The following is an 11,727-nucleotide window of genomic DNA, read 5'->3' on the forward strand; positions in this document are numbered from 1 at the left end:
GAATTGTGCTAAGTCTGTTCTTCCCTCTGCTAAAAATAATTTCATTCATAATTAATGCTCTGAACTCTCCAACACAAATTCTTCCTGCTCCTTCTGGCACCTTGCCAAAAAAAAAAATTCTAACAATTTTATTTCAGCATCCTTCCCTCCTTTCCTCTCGGATGGCTCTTTACTAGCTGCTTGTACTGATAAGGCAGAACTCTTCACTCAGACAATCTCCTCCAGTTGTACCTTAGTTGATTTTGGTGCTGTTCCTCCATCATTTCCACCCCCCCCCCTCTGACTTCCTCATGGCTGACATTAAAATTTCCATAATTGATGTACTTTCTCCCATCGCTGGCCTCAGTACTAACAAGGCATATGGACATGATGGGGTCTCTCCTGTTGTCCTTCAGAACTATGCTTCTGTGCTTACACCCTGCCTGGGTAAACTCTTTCACCTTTGTCTGTCAACTTATACCTTCCCTTCATGCTGGAAGTTTGCTCTCATTCAGCCTATCCCAAAGAAGTGTGACCATTCCCAGTGCTCTAATTATCACCCAATTGCATCAATATCCTGAACTTGAAGTTTAGGTGTGCCACAGCCTCATCCCTCATTTGTCAAAGTAATTGTTGGGATGGACGTTGCGGGAACCGAATGGAAAGGTGAAGGATGGAATCATCAGCATACGAGTGGATAGGGTTAGGTGTACAGCTTAGGTCATTGATGAATAAAAGGAAGAGAGTTGGTGATAGGACAGAGCCCTGAGGAACACCACTGTTGATAGATCTAGGAGAAGAACGATGGCCGTCTACAACAGCAGCTATAGAACAACCAGAAAGGAAGCTATAGATGAAGACACAGATAGAAGGACAGAAACCGTAATAGGGCAGTGTGTAAATCAAAGACTTATGCCAGACTCGATCGAAAGCCTTGAGATGTCAGGTGCAATAGCAAAGCTTTCGCCAAAGTCCCGAAAGGAGGATGACCAGGAGTCCGAAACGTAGGTGAGAAGATCGCCAGTGGAGCATCGCTGACGGAACCCATACTGATGATCAGAAAGAAGGTTGTGATAAGAAAGATGCTTTAAAATTTTTCTGTTAACCCATACTGATGATCAGAAAGAAGACTGTTATAGGAAAGATGCTTTAAAATTTTTCTGTTAAGAATTGACTCGAAAACTTTTGAGACACAGGATGTTAAAGCATTTGGATGATAGTTAAAGGGTTGGGAATGGTCAAACTTCTTTGGGACTGGTTGAATGAGAACAAACTTCCAGCAATAAGGAAAGGGACAAGTTGCTAGACAAAGCAGATAGAGTTTACCTAGACTGGGTGTAAGAACAGAATCACAGTTCTTGAGGACAACAGGAGCGACTCCATCAGGCCCATATGCCATGTTAGTATTGAGGCCAGTGATGGCAGAAAATACATCAGCTGAAGAAATTTTAAGGTCGGCCATGAGGAAGTCAGAGGGGTGAAGTGATGGAGGAACAGCACCGGTGTCGTCTAAGGTGGATTGGAGGAGAAAGTCTGAGTGAAGAGATCTGTTTTATCAGTAGAAGAAATAGCTTCAGAGCCATCAGAGTAGAAAAGAGGAGGGAAGGATGATGAGGTAAAGTTGCTAGAAAGGTTTTTGGCAAGGTGCCAGAAAGACTGGGAAGAATTCGAGTTGGAGAGCTGAGAGCACTTAGTACGGATGAAATTATATTTAGCAGAGCGAAGACCAGACTTAGCACGATTCCAGGCAGAAACATAAAAAGATGTGATTCAGGGGTGATTTAGCTTTGATACCTATTACAGGCCCTCTCCTTGTTGTGGACAGCATTAGAACAAGCGTGATTAAACCAAGGCTTTCATGCATTAGTCAAAGGGTATGAGAAGAGAATGTACCGGTATGCTTCCATGCCCAAAAGAATAACCTCCATAATCCACAAAGCACACTCAGATGGCTCCCGACCATGGAAGCAATAATCATTCCAGGGAAAATCAAAGAAGTACTGCCTGAGGGCCTCCCAAGCCGCAGCTCCAAAGTGCCACAATTAACGTTTCTTTGGAGGGTCCACAGGCCGTACCGAAGCGATAGGACAGGTTAAAATAATGAGGTTGTGATCGGAGGAGCCTAACGGAGAGGAAAGATTAACAGTGTAAGCAGAAGGATAAGTTGTAAGGAAGAGGTCAAGTATGTTGGAGCTCTCTCCAAGGCAGTCAGGGATACGGGTAGGGTGCTGTACAAGCTGCTTTAGGTCATTAAGGATGGAAAAGATGTAGGCTTGTTCACCAGGTGGATCAGTGAAAGGAGAAGAGAGTCAAAGGTGATGGCGAACATAACAATGAAATCTTCTAGAATGGAGATTTCAGAGAAAGGAGAAATGGATAGAATGTGTTCCATTGTAGAAATAAGATAGTCGAAGACTAATTCATAGTCTGTGCAACTAAGGGATAAGTAAACAGCACAAATATATTTAGTCAGAGAATGACAGGAAAGCCAAAGCCAGAGAGTAGAGAATTCAGAAGAATCAAGTTCAGGAACACGAGAGCAAGATGAGTCGTTGTGTACATATACACAACAGCCACCTTTGGCTTTGAAATGAGTATAGAGAAAGTAGGATGATACAGAAAAGGGTTTGCTATCAGTTGCCTCAGATAGCTGAGTCTCAGTTAGGAAGAGAAGGTGAGGTTTAGAGGAGGAGAGATGGTGCTCAACAGAGCGAAAGTTAGAGAAAAGGCCGTGAATGTTGCAGAAATGAAGAAGAAGTAAGTCAGACGATGGTTCCTGCCAGCTCATTGAGTCGTCACCGGGAGAGGGGCGGTTGGTGGGGGCATTTATGGTCCCCCCCCCCCCGGGGACTCCGAGGCTTGGTTATTAGTTGCCATTTTTCTTTCAAGTTTTGAAAACGAAGTGTAGTGTGTACTGTGCATGTAGTTTGATGTTGACAGTTAGAAAAACTTGTATTGGAGACCATGCTGGCTTACTCTCTATGTTACTGAAACACCGAAAAAGTTCAGCAAAGAGGGATGGTCAGGAACGTGTCCCGAGGACTGATGAAACGGAGGCTCCAGCTCTCCCTGTCATCAGCTTTCCATCCACCTTGGGAGTACTGCCCTGCTCGACCGGTGCTACAGTCAACTCCGTTTTATTGCATTGTTTATCTGTAGCAATGGCTGCGTCCCTGTCATCCGAACTGTTTTTTATTATTATTATTTTTTACTGTGTATTTTACTTAATTTTATTGCATTTTCTATTCGTTCTTGCGCTTGTGTCAGCTTGTCAACTGAGCATATTCATCTGCTTGTTGTACATCCTGATAAAGTTTACTTTTATAATTTTCATTACCACTCTATATCTACCGATATTAACCTATGGCAAACTGGATTTTACTTTTTATGTCACCCATTATTTTGCTACAATTTATATCAGTATCAGTTTATGTAACAAATATAGATTGTGGCGTGGAATGAGGTATGAACATATGATTCTGTGAAAGTGATTCAATGGATCTATTGTAAATTAATCAAGGGAAAAATGGAAGACCGCAGTGCATGGAGAAATAATAGTGAGTGGTTCTGAGTGGGGTAGGGAAATCAGGGGCCGGATGTGTGGAAATGTGTTGCTATGGGTGACAGAACCTGTGATAAAGAGCGTGGTTTAGAATGCAGTTCGTAAAACAGCGTTGCTGGATGTGGAAGCGTGTGGCTAAGTGAGGCGGTTTTTATTACAGTGCGTTGCTGTAAGTGTGGTAGGGAAAACAGTGCGTGGAAGAGTTACGTATAGCAAGCGCGGGAGTGGTGAATATGATGGAAAAGAAAAGAAGATATTTAAGTTTGTATGGCTGCACTAGGAGGATTGTGATGATATTCAAAAGACAACTAATGATGAGGTAATTCATGAAGTACCTGACAGTGGTTAGTGAAGTGAGAAAGACAAACTGCAGCAGTACAATGATGAATGAGGATAACGAATTTGCAAAACCAAAAAAGAAAAGGTGCTGTACTGCCGTACACTGACCACAGGTGTGTTGCAAGAATGGTCATGCGTTGCGTCACAGAAAAGTTCGGCAAAATGGTGCAATCCAGCTGTCATGGGGAATATTGCAGAGTGGGGGGAGTGTCAAAACAGGGGCTTGTCAGGGAATAAAACACAACAGGCTGCGGCATAGCACTGGCATAGGAACTATTGCAATGGAGCCTAAGTGCTTACATCCCTCACTGCCATGCCACATCCTTTTTTTTTTTTTTTACTCTTGCCATCAACATCCGATTTTATTCAGCCTAGAGTAGCTTCTTTTTTCATACTATCTACAGAAGATCCTATCCAGCTTAACAGAGACTTTCCGAAGATTATCACTAATTATGATATATTGTAGGAACAGCATTCCTTTTACCCCCATGGCGTCTTTTTTTTTATTATTATTATTATTCTTGTTTCTCTACAGATGACTAAATTCAGCTTGAACAATATTTTTCCGATATAGTTTTCGAAGAATATTTCCAACGGATGCGAAGTGATGTCCGCCTCCACTTCAAACTGCAGACAATTTTCTTAAGCTTGAGACTTTTCGAAGAGAATTTCCAACAGGAATTTGGATGCACATGAACTCCTCATCAATACGACGGCGATATTTTTATCCGAGTTATCTACAGACAATTTTGTTCAGCTTAAGAGAAACTTTTGAAAGAGTATTGCTGGCTGGAGATACGAATAAGTCATGAAACATGAACACCTTCCAACACACACACACACACACACACACACACACACACACACACACACACACACACACACACACACATATATATATATATATATATATATATATATATATATATATATATATATATATATATTATTAGTCCGACTCTGGGCATAGGCTTCACAGCTTGTTCCCAAGGCCCAGTAGTCCTCTTAAATATCATACACCTCTATATGTCACCACTTCGGCGCTAACACCCACCGTCCATATTAAATACATGCTAGGACTATCTCATACAGGACTGGTGTATTGGTATTAGAGGGGGTATTTTTATGACATGTCGGCGGGTCTCCTGGTAAATCAGTAAAACCTGCTATTATGAAATTCAAATCCTTAAACTGTTCCCTGCCTCAGCGGGAATTTGAACCTGGGTCCTGCAGGCCACCTCTCTACCGACTGAGCCACCGCCTCCCTCATATTTTTTTTTTTTTTTTTTAGATAATGAATGAAGGAAAAACAATGGGAAAAAAAAAAAAGTCCATTTGCCTAAAGGCATCCTCCATTCATAAAATATTTATAACAACTGGATTTGAACTGAAATGGATTAAATGTTTGTGGGAAACAACTCCCAGGAAGTGAATTCCAGAGAGTAGTAGTTCTGGGGATAAATGAATTTTGATAAGCAGAGGTTCTGCATTGCGGGGGAGAGAGTGTGAATTCATGGGCGCTTCCAGCTCCCCGAATATTTCTGGAGAAAATGTGAAGGGGAAGTACAATTGAAGCCTGTTCGTCAGAGCACTTACGGTAAAAATAATAAAATAATGTTAAAGAAGCAACATCTCTACATACTGATAATGGAGGAAGGTCCTGCGTTATGGCAGGATAATTGATTAATCTAATGGCTTTATTTTGAATTTTGTCCAACTGCCTCAATGCAACCGCTCCACATCCACCATCCACTCCACAGTGGTGAACAGTACTCGATCTGAGAAAGCATATGACTTTTGTAAATTATGGCCATCTGCTCGTCAGTGAAGAACTCACGAACTCTGTACATAAGTCCCAATTTTTTGGAAGCATTTTTAGCAATGGATTTAACATAAGCTGTCCAGCTTAGGTTTGGGTTTAGAGTAACACATAGGATATCAGTTGTAGTGGATATGGGAATATTGACATCATTTAATATTATGTGAGAGTCTGAGGGATTCTTTCTGTTGGAGAAATTAATGTATTAGTTTTCTGAGCATTAAATGAGACCAGATTTATTTGTCTTCATTGATTAATTTTAGAATGGCCCCATTTCAGAGAAATTGCTGTCTTTATTTGGGAATTTATAATGTCATATTGTGTAAAGGAAGTGCTAAATGTGAAAGAACTATGAAGGGTCGAGTCATCAGCATAAGAGTGTATTGGGTTGTGAGTGACAGATAGGTCATTTATATGAATGTGAAAGAGGGTTGGCGCCAAAATTGATCCCTGAGGTACGCCAGCATTTATGGAATGAAGCTGAGAATAAATACCATCTACCATGACCCGTATTTGTCTATTATGAAGGTAAGAAGAAATTAGAGGAACCAGTGATGCAAGGCCATAGTGTGACATCTTAGACAATAAGGCCCGGTGCCATACTCTGTCAAATGCTTTTGATATATCAAGTGCTATTGTGTGTGTTTCACCATGTTGGTCTATTGTTTTGTTAATCTGATGGGTAAGAAGGCCAAGAATGTCAACAGTTGAACGTTCTTGTCTAAATCCATACTGCCGATCATTGATTAATTTATTGATTTCTAGATGCTTGATTATGTGTTTCTTAATTAGTGACTCAAAAACATTACCGAGAATGGAAGTTATTTCTATTGGTCTATAGTTTGATGGATCAGAAGTTGCCCCCTTTTTAGGAACAGGATGGATACTTGCCTCTTTCCAAGAGGCTGGAAAACTTGAGGTACGGATGCATAAGCGGAAAAATTTTGCCAATTTTTTTTTTTTTTTATGCGAGGAAGAAGGAACCAAAGGCCATGAGCCCGCAGTAACAGTTCCCTCCAAGAGAAAAACAAAATACAATAGAGAGCCAAATTCAAGATCCGATCATTTTGAGATGCCTGGACACACTGCGTTTGAAAGACTGGAGATCATAGGCAGCAGGAAATACAGACAGAGGGAGACAGTTCCAGAGCTGACCTGTTGCATAAATAAAAGACTGGGAGTAACGGTTAACTCTTGCATTAGAGAGTTGGACAGAAAAGGGATGAGAGTTTGCTGCCAGACGGGTGCTACGCGCCCGTCGAAGAGGTGGAGGAATGCAAGCAGACAGTTCAGAGGAGCAGTGACCATTAAAGCAGCGATAGAAAATAGATAAAGATGCAACAGTGCGGCGAAGAGACAGAGGTTGAAGGGAGTCAGTAAGAGGAGGAGAGTTGATGAGACGAAAAGCCTTTGACTCCACCCTATTGAGAAGAGCTGTATGTGGGGAGCCTCCCCACACATGAGAGTTGTACTCCACACAGGGGCGGATAAAACCCCTGTATAGAGTCAACAATTGTGCAGGGGCAAAGAAAGAGCGGAGTCGGCTTAGCACACCCAATCTCTTGGAAGCAGATTTTACAAGAGATGTAATATGATCTTTCCAAGATAAGTCCCGAGTAAATGAAACCCCAAGCATGTTCAAGGATGATGCAGGATTAAGCTGAATATTATTAAACATAAGTGGGTATACCTGTGGAAGATTTTGTCAGGTTGATAGGTGTAAGAACTGAGTCTTAGATGCATTAAAGACAACCATATTATTTTTACCCCAGTCAGAGATACGAGCCAAGTCAGACATTAGGTGTGCCATAGTCTCATCCCTTGTTTGTTGAAGTAACTGTTGAGATGGGCGTTGCGGGAACCGAATGGAAAGGTGAAGGGTTGAGTCATCAGCGTATGAGTGGATAGGGTTAGATGTACAGCTTAGAAGATCATTGATGAATGAAAGGAAGAGTTGGTGATAGGACAGAGCCCTGAGGAACACTACTGTTGATAGATCTAGGAGAAGAACGATGGCCGTCTACAACAGCGGCTAAAGAACGACCAAAAAGGAAGCTAGAGATGAAGGCACAGATAGAAGGATAGAAACCGTAAGAGGGCAGTTTGGAAATTAAAGATTTATGCCAGACTCGATCGAAAGCCTTTGAGATGTCAAGTGCAATGGCAAAGCTTTCGCCAAAGTCCCGAAAGGAGGATGACGAGGAGTCTGAAAGGTAGGTGAGAAGGAGTCTGAAAGGTAGGTGAGAAGATCGCCTGTGGAGCGTCCCTGACGGAACCCATACTGACGATCGGAAAGAAGGTTGTGATAGGAAAGATGTCTTAAAATTTTTCTATTAAGAATTGACTTGGAAACTTTGGAAATACAGGACGTTAAAGCAATTGGACGATAGTTGGAGGGTTGGGAGTGGTCACCCTTTTTTGGGACTGGCTGAATGAGAGCAAACTTCCAGCAAGAAGGAAAGGTACAAGTTGACAGACAAAGACGAAAGAGTTTGCCTAGGCAGGGTGTAAGCACAGAAGCACAGTTCTTGAGAACAACAGGAGGGACCCCATCAGGCCCATATGCCTTGTTAGTACTGAGGCCAGTGATGGCAGAAAATACATCAACTGAAGAAATTTTAATGTCAGCCATGAGGAAGTCAGAGGGGGGAAGTGATGGAGGAACAGCACCGGAATCATCTAAGATAGAATTGGAGGAGAAAGTCTGTGCGAAGAGATCTGCTTTATCAGTAGAAGAAATAGCTACAGAACCATCAGAGTAGAAAAGAGGAGGGAAGGATGATGAGGTAAAGTTGTTAGAAAGATTTTTGGCAAGGTGCCAGAAGGAGCGGGAAGAATTGGAGTTGGAGAGTTGAGAACATTTAGTATGGATGAAATTATTTTTAGTAGAGCAAAGAACAGACTTAGCACAATTCCGGGCAGAAACGTAAAGATGATGTGATTCAGGGGTGGGTTGGCTCCAGTACATTTTGTAGGCCTTCTCCTTGTTGCGGACAGCATTAGAACAAGCGTGATTAAACCAAGGCTTTCTTGCGTTAGTCAAAGGATATGAGAAAGGAATGTATGCTTCCATGCCTGAGAGAATAACCTCTGTAATGAGCAAGGCACACTCAGATGGCTCACGGCCATGGAAGCAATAATCATTCCAGGGAAAATCAAAGAAGTACTGCCTGAGGGCCTCCCAGTCCGCGGCTCCAAAATGCCACAGACGACATTTCCCTGGAGGGTCCACAGGCCGTATTGGAGTGATTGGACAGGTTAAGGTAATAAGGTTGTGATCGGAGGAGCCCAACGGAGAGAAAAGATTAACAGAGTAAGCTGAAGGATTAGTTGTGAGGAAGAGGTCAAGTATGTTGGAGCTCTCTCCAAGGCAGTCAGGGATACGGGTAGGGTGCTGTACAAGCTGCTCTAGGTCATTAAGAATAGAAAAGATGTAGGCTTGTTCACCAGGTGGATCCGTGAAAGGAGAGGAGAGCCAAAGGTGGTGGTGAACATTGAAATCTCCAAGAATGGAGATTTCAGAGAAAGGAGAAATGGACAGAATGTGTTCCATCGTAGAAGTAAGATAGTCGAGGAATTTTTGATAGTCAGTAGAATTAGGGGATAAGTAAACAGCACAGATATATTTAGTCAGAGAATGACAGGAAAGCCGAAGCCAGAGTGTGGAGAATTGAGAAGAATCAAGTTCAGGAACACGAGAGCAAGATAAGTCGTTGTGTATGTATACACAACAGCCACCTTTGGCTTTGAAATGAGTATAGAGAAAGTAGGATGATACAGAAAAGGGTTTGCTGTCTGTTGCCTCAGACAGCTGAGTCTCCGTTAGAAAAAGAAGGTGAAGTTTAGAGGAGGAGAGGTGGTGCTCAACAGAGCAAAAGTTAGATGAAAGGCCGCGAATGTTGCAGAAATGAAGAAGAAGAGAGTCAGACAGTGGTTCCAGGCACCTCGAGTCGTCACCGGGAGAGGGGCAGATGGCGGGGGCATTTATGGTCCCCCCCCCCTGGGGACTCCGAGGCTTGGTGAATCGACGCCATTTTTGGTGAATTTTGAATAGGAAGTGTAGTGTGTACTGTGCATGTAGTTTGGTGAAGATAGTTAGAGAAATTTGTACTGGAGAGCATGCTGGCCTACTCTCTGTGTAACTGAGACACTGAAAAAGTTCAGCAAAGGGGGATGGTCAGGAACTAGTCCTGAGGGCTGATGAAACGGGAGCTCCAGCACTCCCTGTCATCAGCTTTCCATCCACCTCGGGAGTACTGCCCTGCTCGACTGGTGCTACAGTCTACTCCTCAGAATACAGAAGCCAACACTGAGGAGCAATTTTTAAGTACTATTGAAGGAATTTCATCTGGACCAGTAGCTTTGTCTGCTGAGAGATTCTGTAATGCAGCTTGTACGTATCTGGTGTGAATCACGAAAGGAGGTATTTGAGGGGAATTAAAATCAAGTACAGGAATATTGTGATTTTCTGTATTTAGGGTTGAGTTTGTTGAAAAAATGTCAACAAGAAGTTTGGCCTTTTCATGTGGGTCACTTACTAGATTTCCATTGGGGGACTGTAACGATGGAATGGAGGAGGTGGTAGTGAAGTTAGTTTTGAAAGAATTAAGGGTTGACCAGAATATTTTGTTATCATTTGGGTTGTTTAGTAGTTTGTTAGCCTGTCTATGCAGATAGTTTGATTTAGAAGGATTGATGATAGTTTTAGCATGGTTTCTGATATTTCTATAATAGTTAAAGGCTTCTTTGGTTTTGGTCCATGTATAAGTGTTATAGGCTATTGTTTTATGTTCTGTTACTCTAGCACAATTGTGGTCAAACCATTTAGGAGAATTACATCTTTTTCTGTAACGATGATGGGGAATGAATGTTTCCATGCCGACTTAAATGAAATCCTGTATGTGGCCCAATGTGGAATTTACATCTTGGGAGAAAAAGGAGGTCCAAGGAACATCCATGAAAAAATTATGGAGTCCCTCCCAGTCTGCCCTGTCGTAGTGCCATTTAGTCACCACAACAGGTTCAGAGCAGAAGGGTGTGGTAGGTGTTAAACTGGTGGCTTGAATCAGACAATGATCCTAGGATCCGAGGGGGGACTTCACTTCGACACTATAATTATCTCAATGGTTGTTAGAAACAAGTCCAATAGGTAGGGATTTTGATCGGGGTTGTCTGATACACGGGTGGGTTGACTGGCTAACTGGGTGAGATTAAATGAGTCCGCAAATAGCTCACATTCAAGACCAGAGTCATCAGTTCTGGCTGAATAAGTGAGCCATTCAATATTATGGACATTAAAATCACCCAGAATAGTAATTTCTGATGCAGTATTAATGTTGAGGACACTTAGTTGTGAAGACAGAGAGTCAAATAAACTCGGCTCTGGAGAGGCATTAGGGGAACGATAAACACAACAGAAATACTTAATTTTACCAAAATAATTTAATTTGTATATGGAATAGTCGAAATAAGGACAATTATATTTAGTAATCTCCTCTGGGGCAATTTTTGATTTAGCAAGGCAACATACGCCTCCTTTGGGTCTGAAATTTTGAATCAAGATATAACCAGGAAAATTAAATCTAGCTAAATCAGAGGTGGAGCTTACTTGTGTCTCTGTCAAAAATAGCAGATCAGGGGATTCAAACTGGAGGAAATTTTGAACAGAGTTGATGTTGGAGTGAAGTCCCCTAATATTGCAAAAGAAAGTTTTACTGCACTGACGAGCAGATTTAGAGCACCGCAACACTGGAGGTGGCACAGTTGCTTGATGACGACCGGGAGGGCCCTGTGCAAACGACATATCATCAGCTGTTTGAGTGTCCACTGCAGGAACGGCCTATCCCGACAGAAGTCAGGATGATACAGCCAAAGTATCTCTACCATGTGGCTTAGGCTGTCTGGTAGAGATTACATATATATATATATATATATATATATATATATGGACTTGTTATTTTTGCTGTGTGTGTGTGTGTGTGTGTGTGTGTGTGTGTGTGTGTGTGTGTGTGTGTGTGTGTGTGTGCAT

The sequence above is a fragment of the Coenobita brevimanus genome, chromosome 51 (genome assembly GCF_032717465.1).
Source record: "Coenobita brevimanus isolate Jiangsu-jjx chromosome 51, ASM3271746v2, whole genome shotgun sequence".
Lineage (NCBI taxonomy): Eukaryota > Metazoa > Arthropoda > Malacostraca > Decapoda > Coenobitidae > Coenobita > Coenobita brevimanus.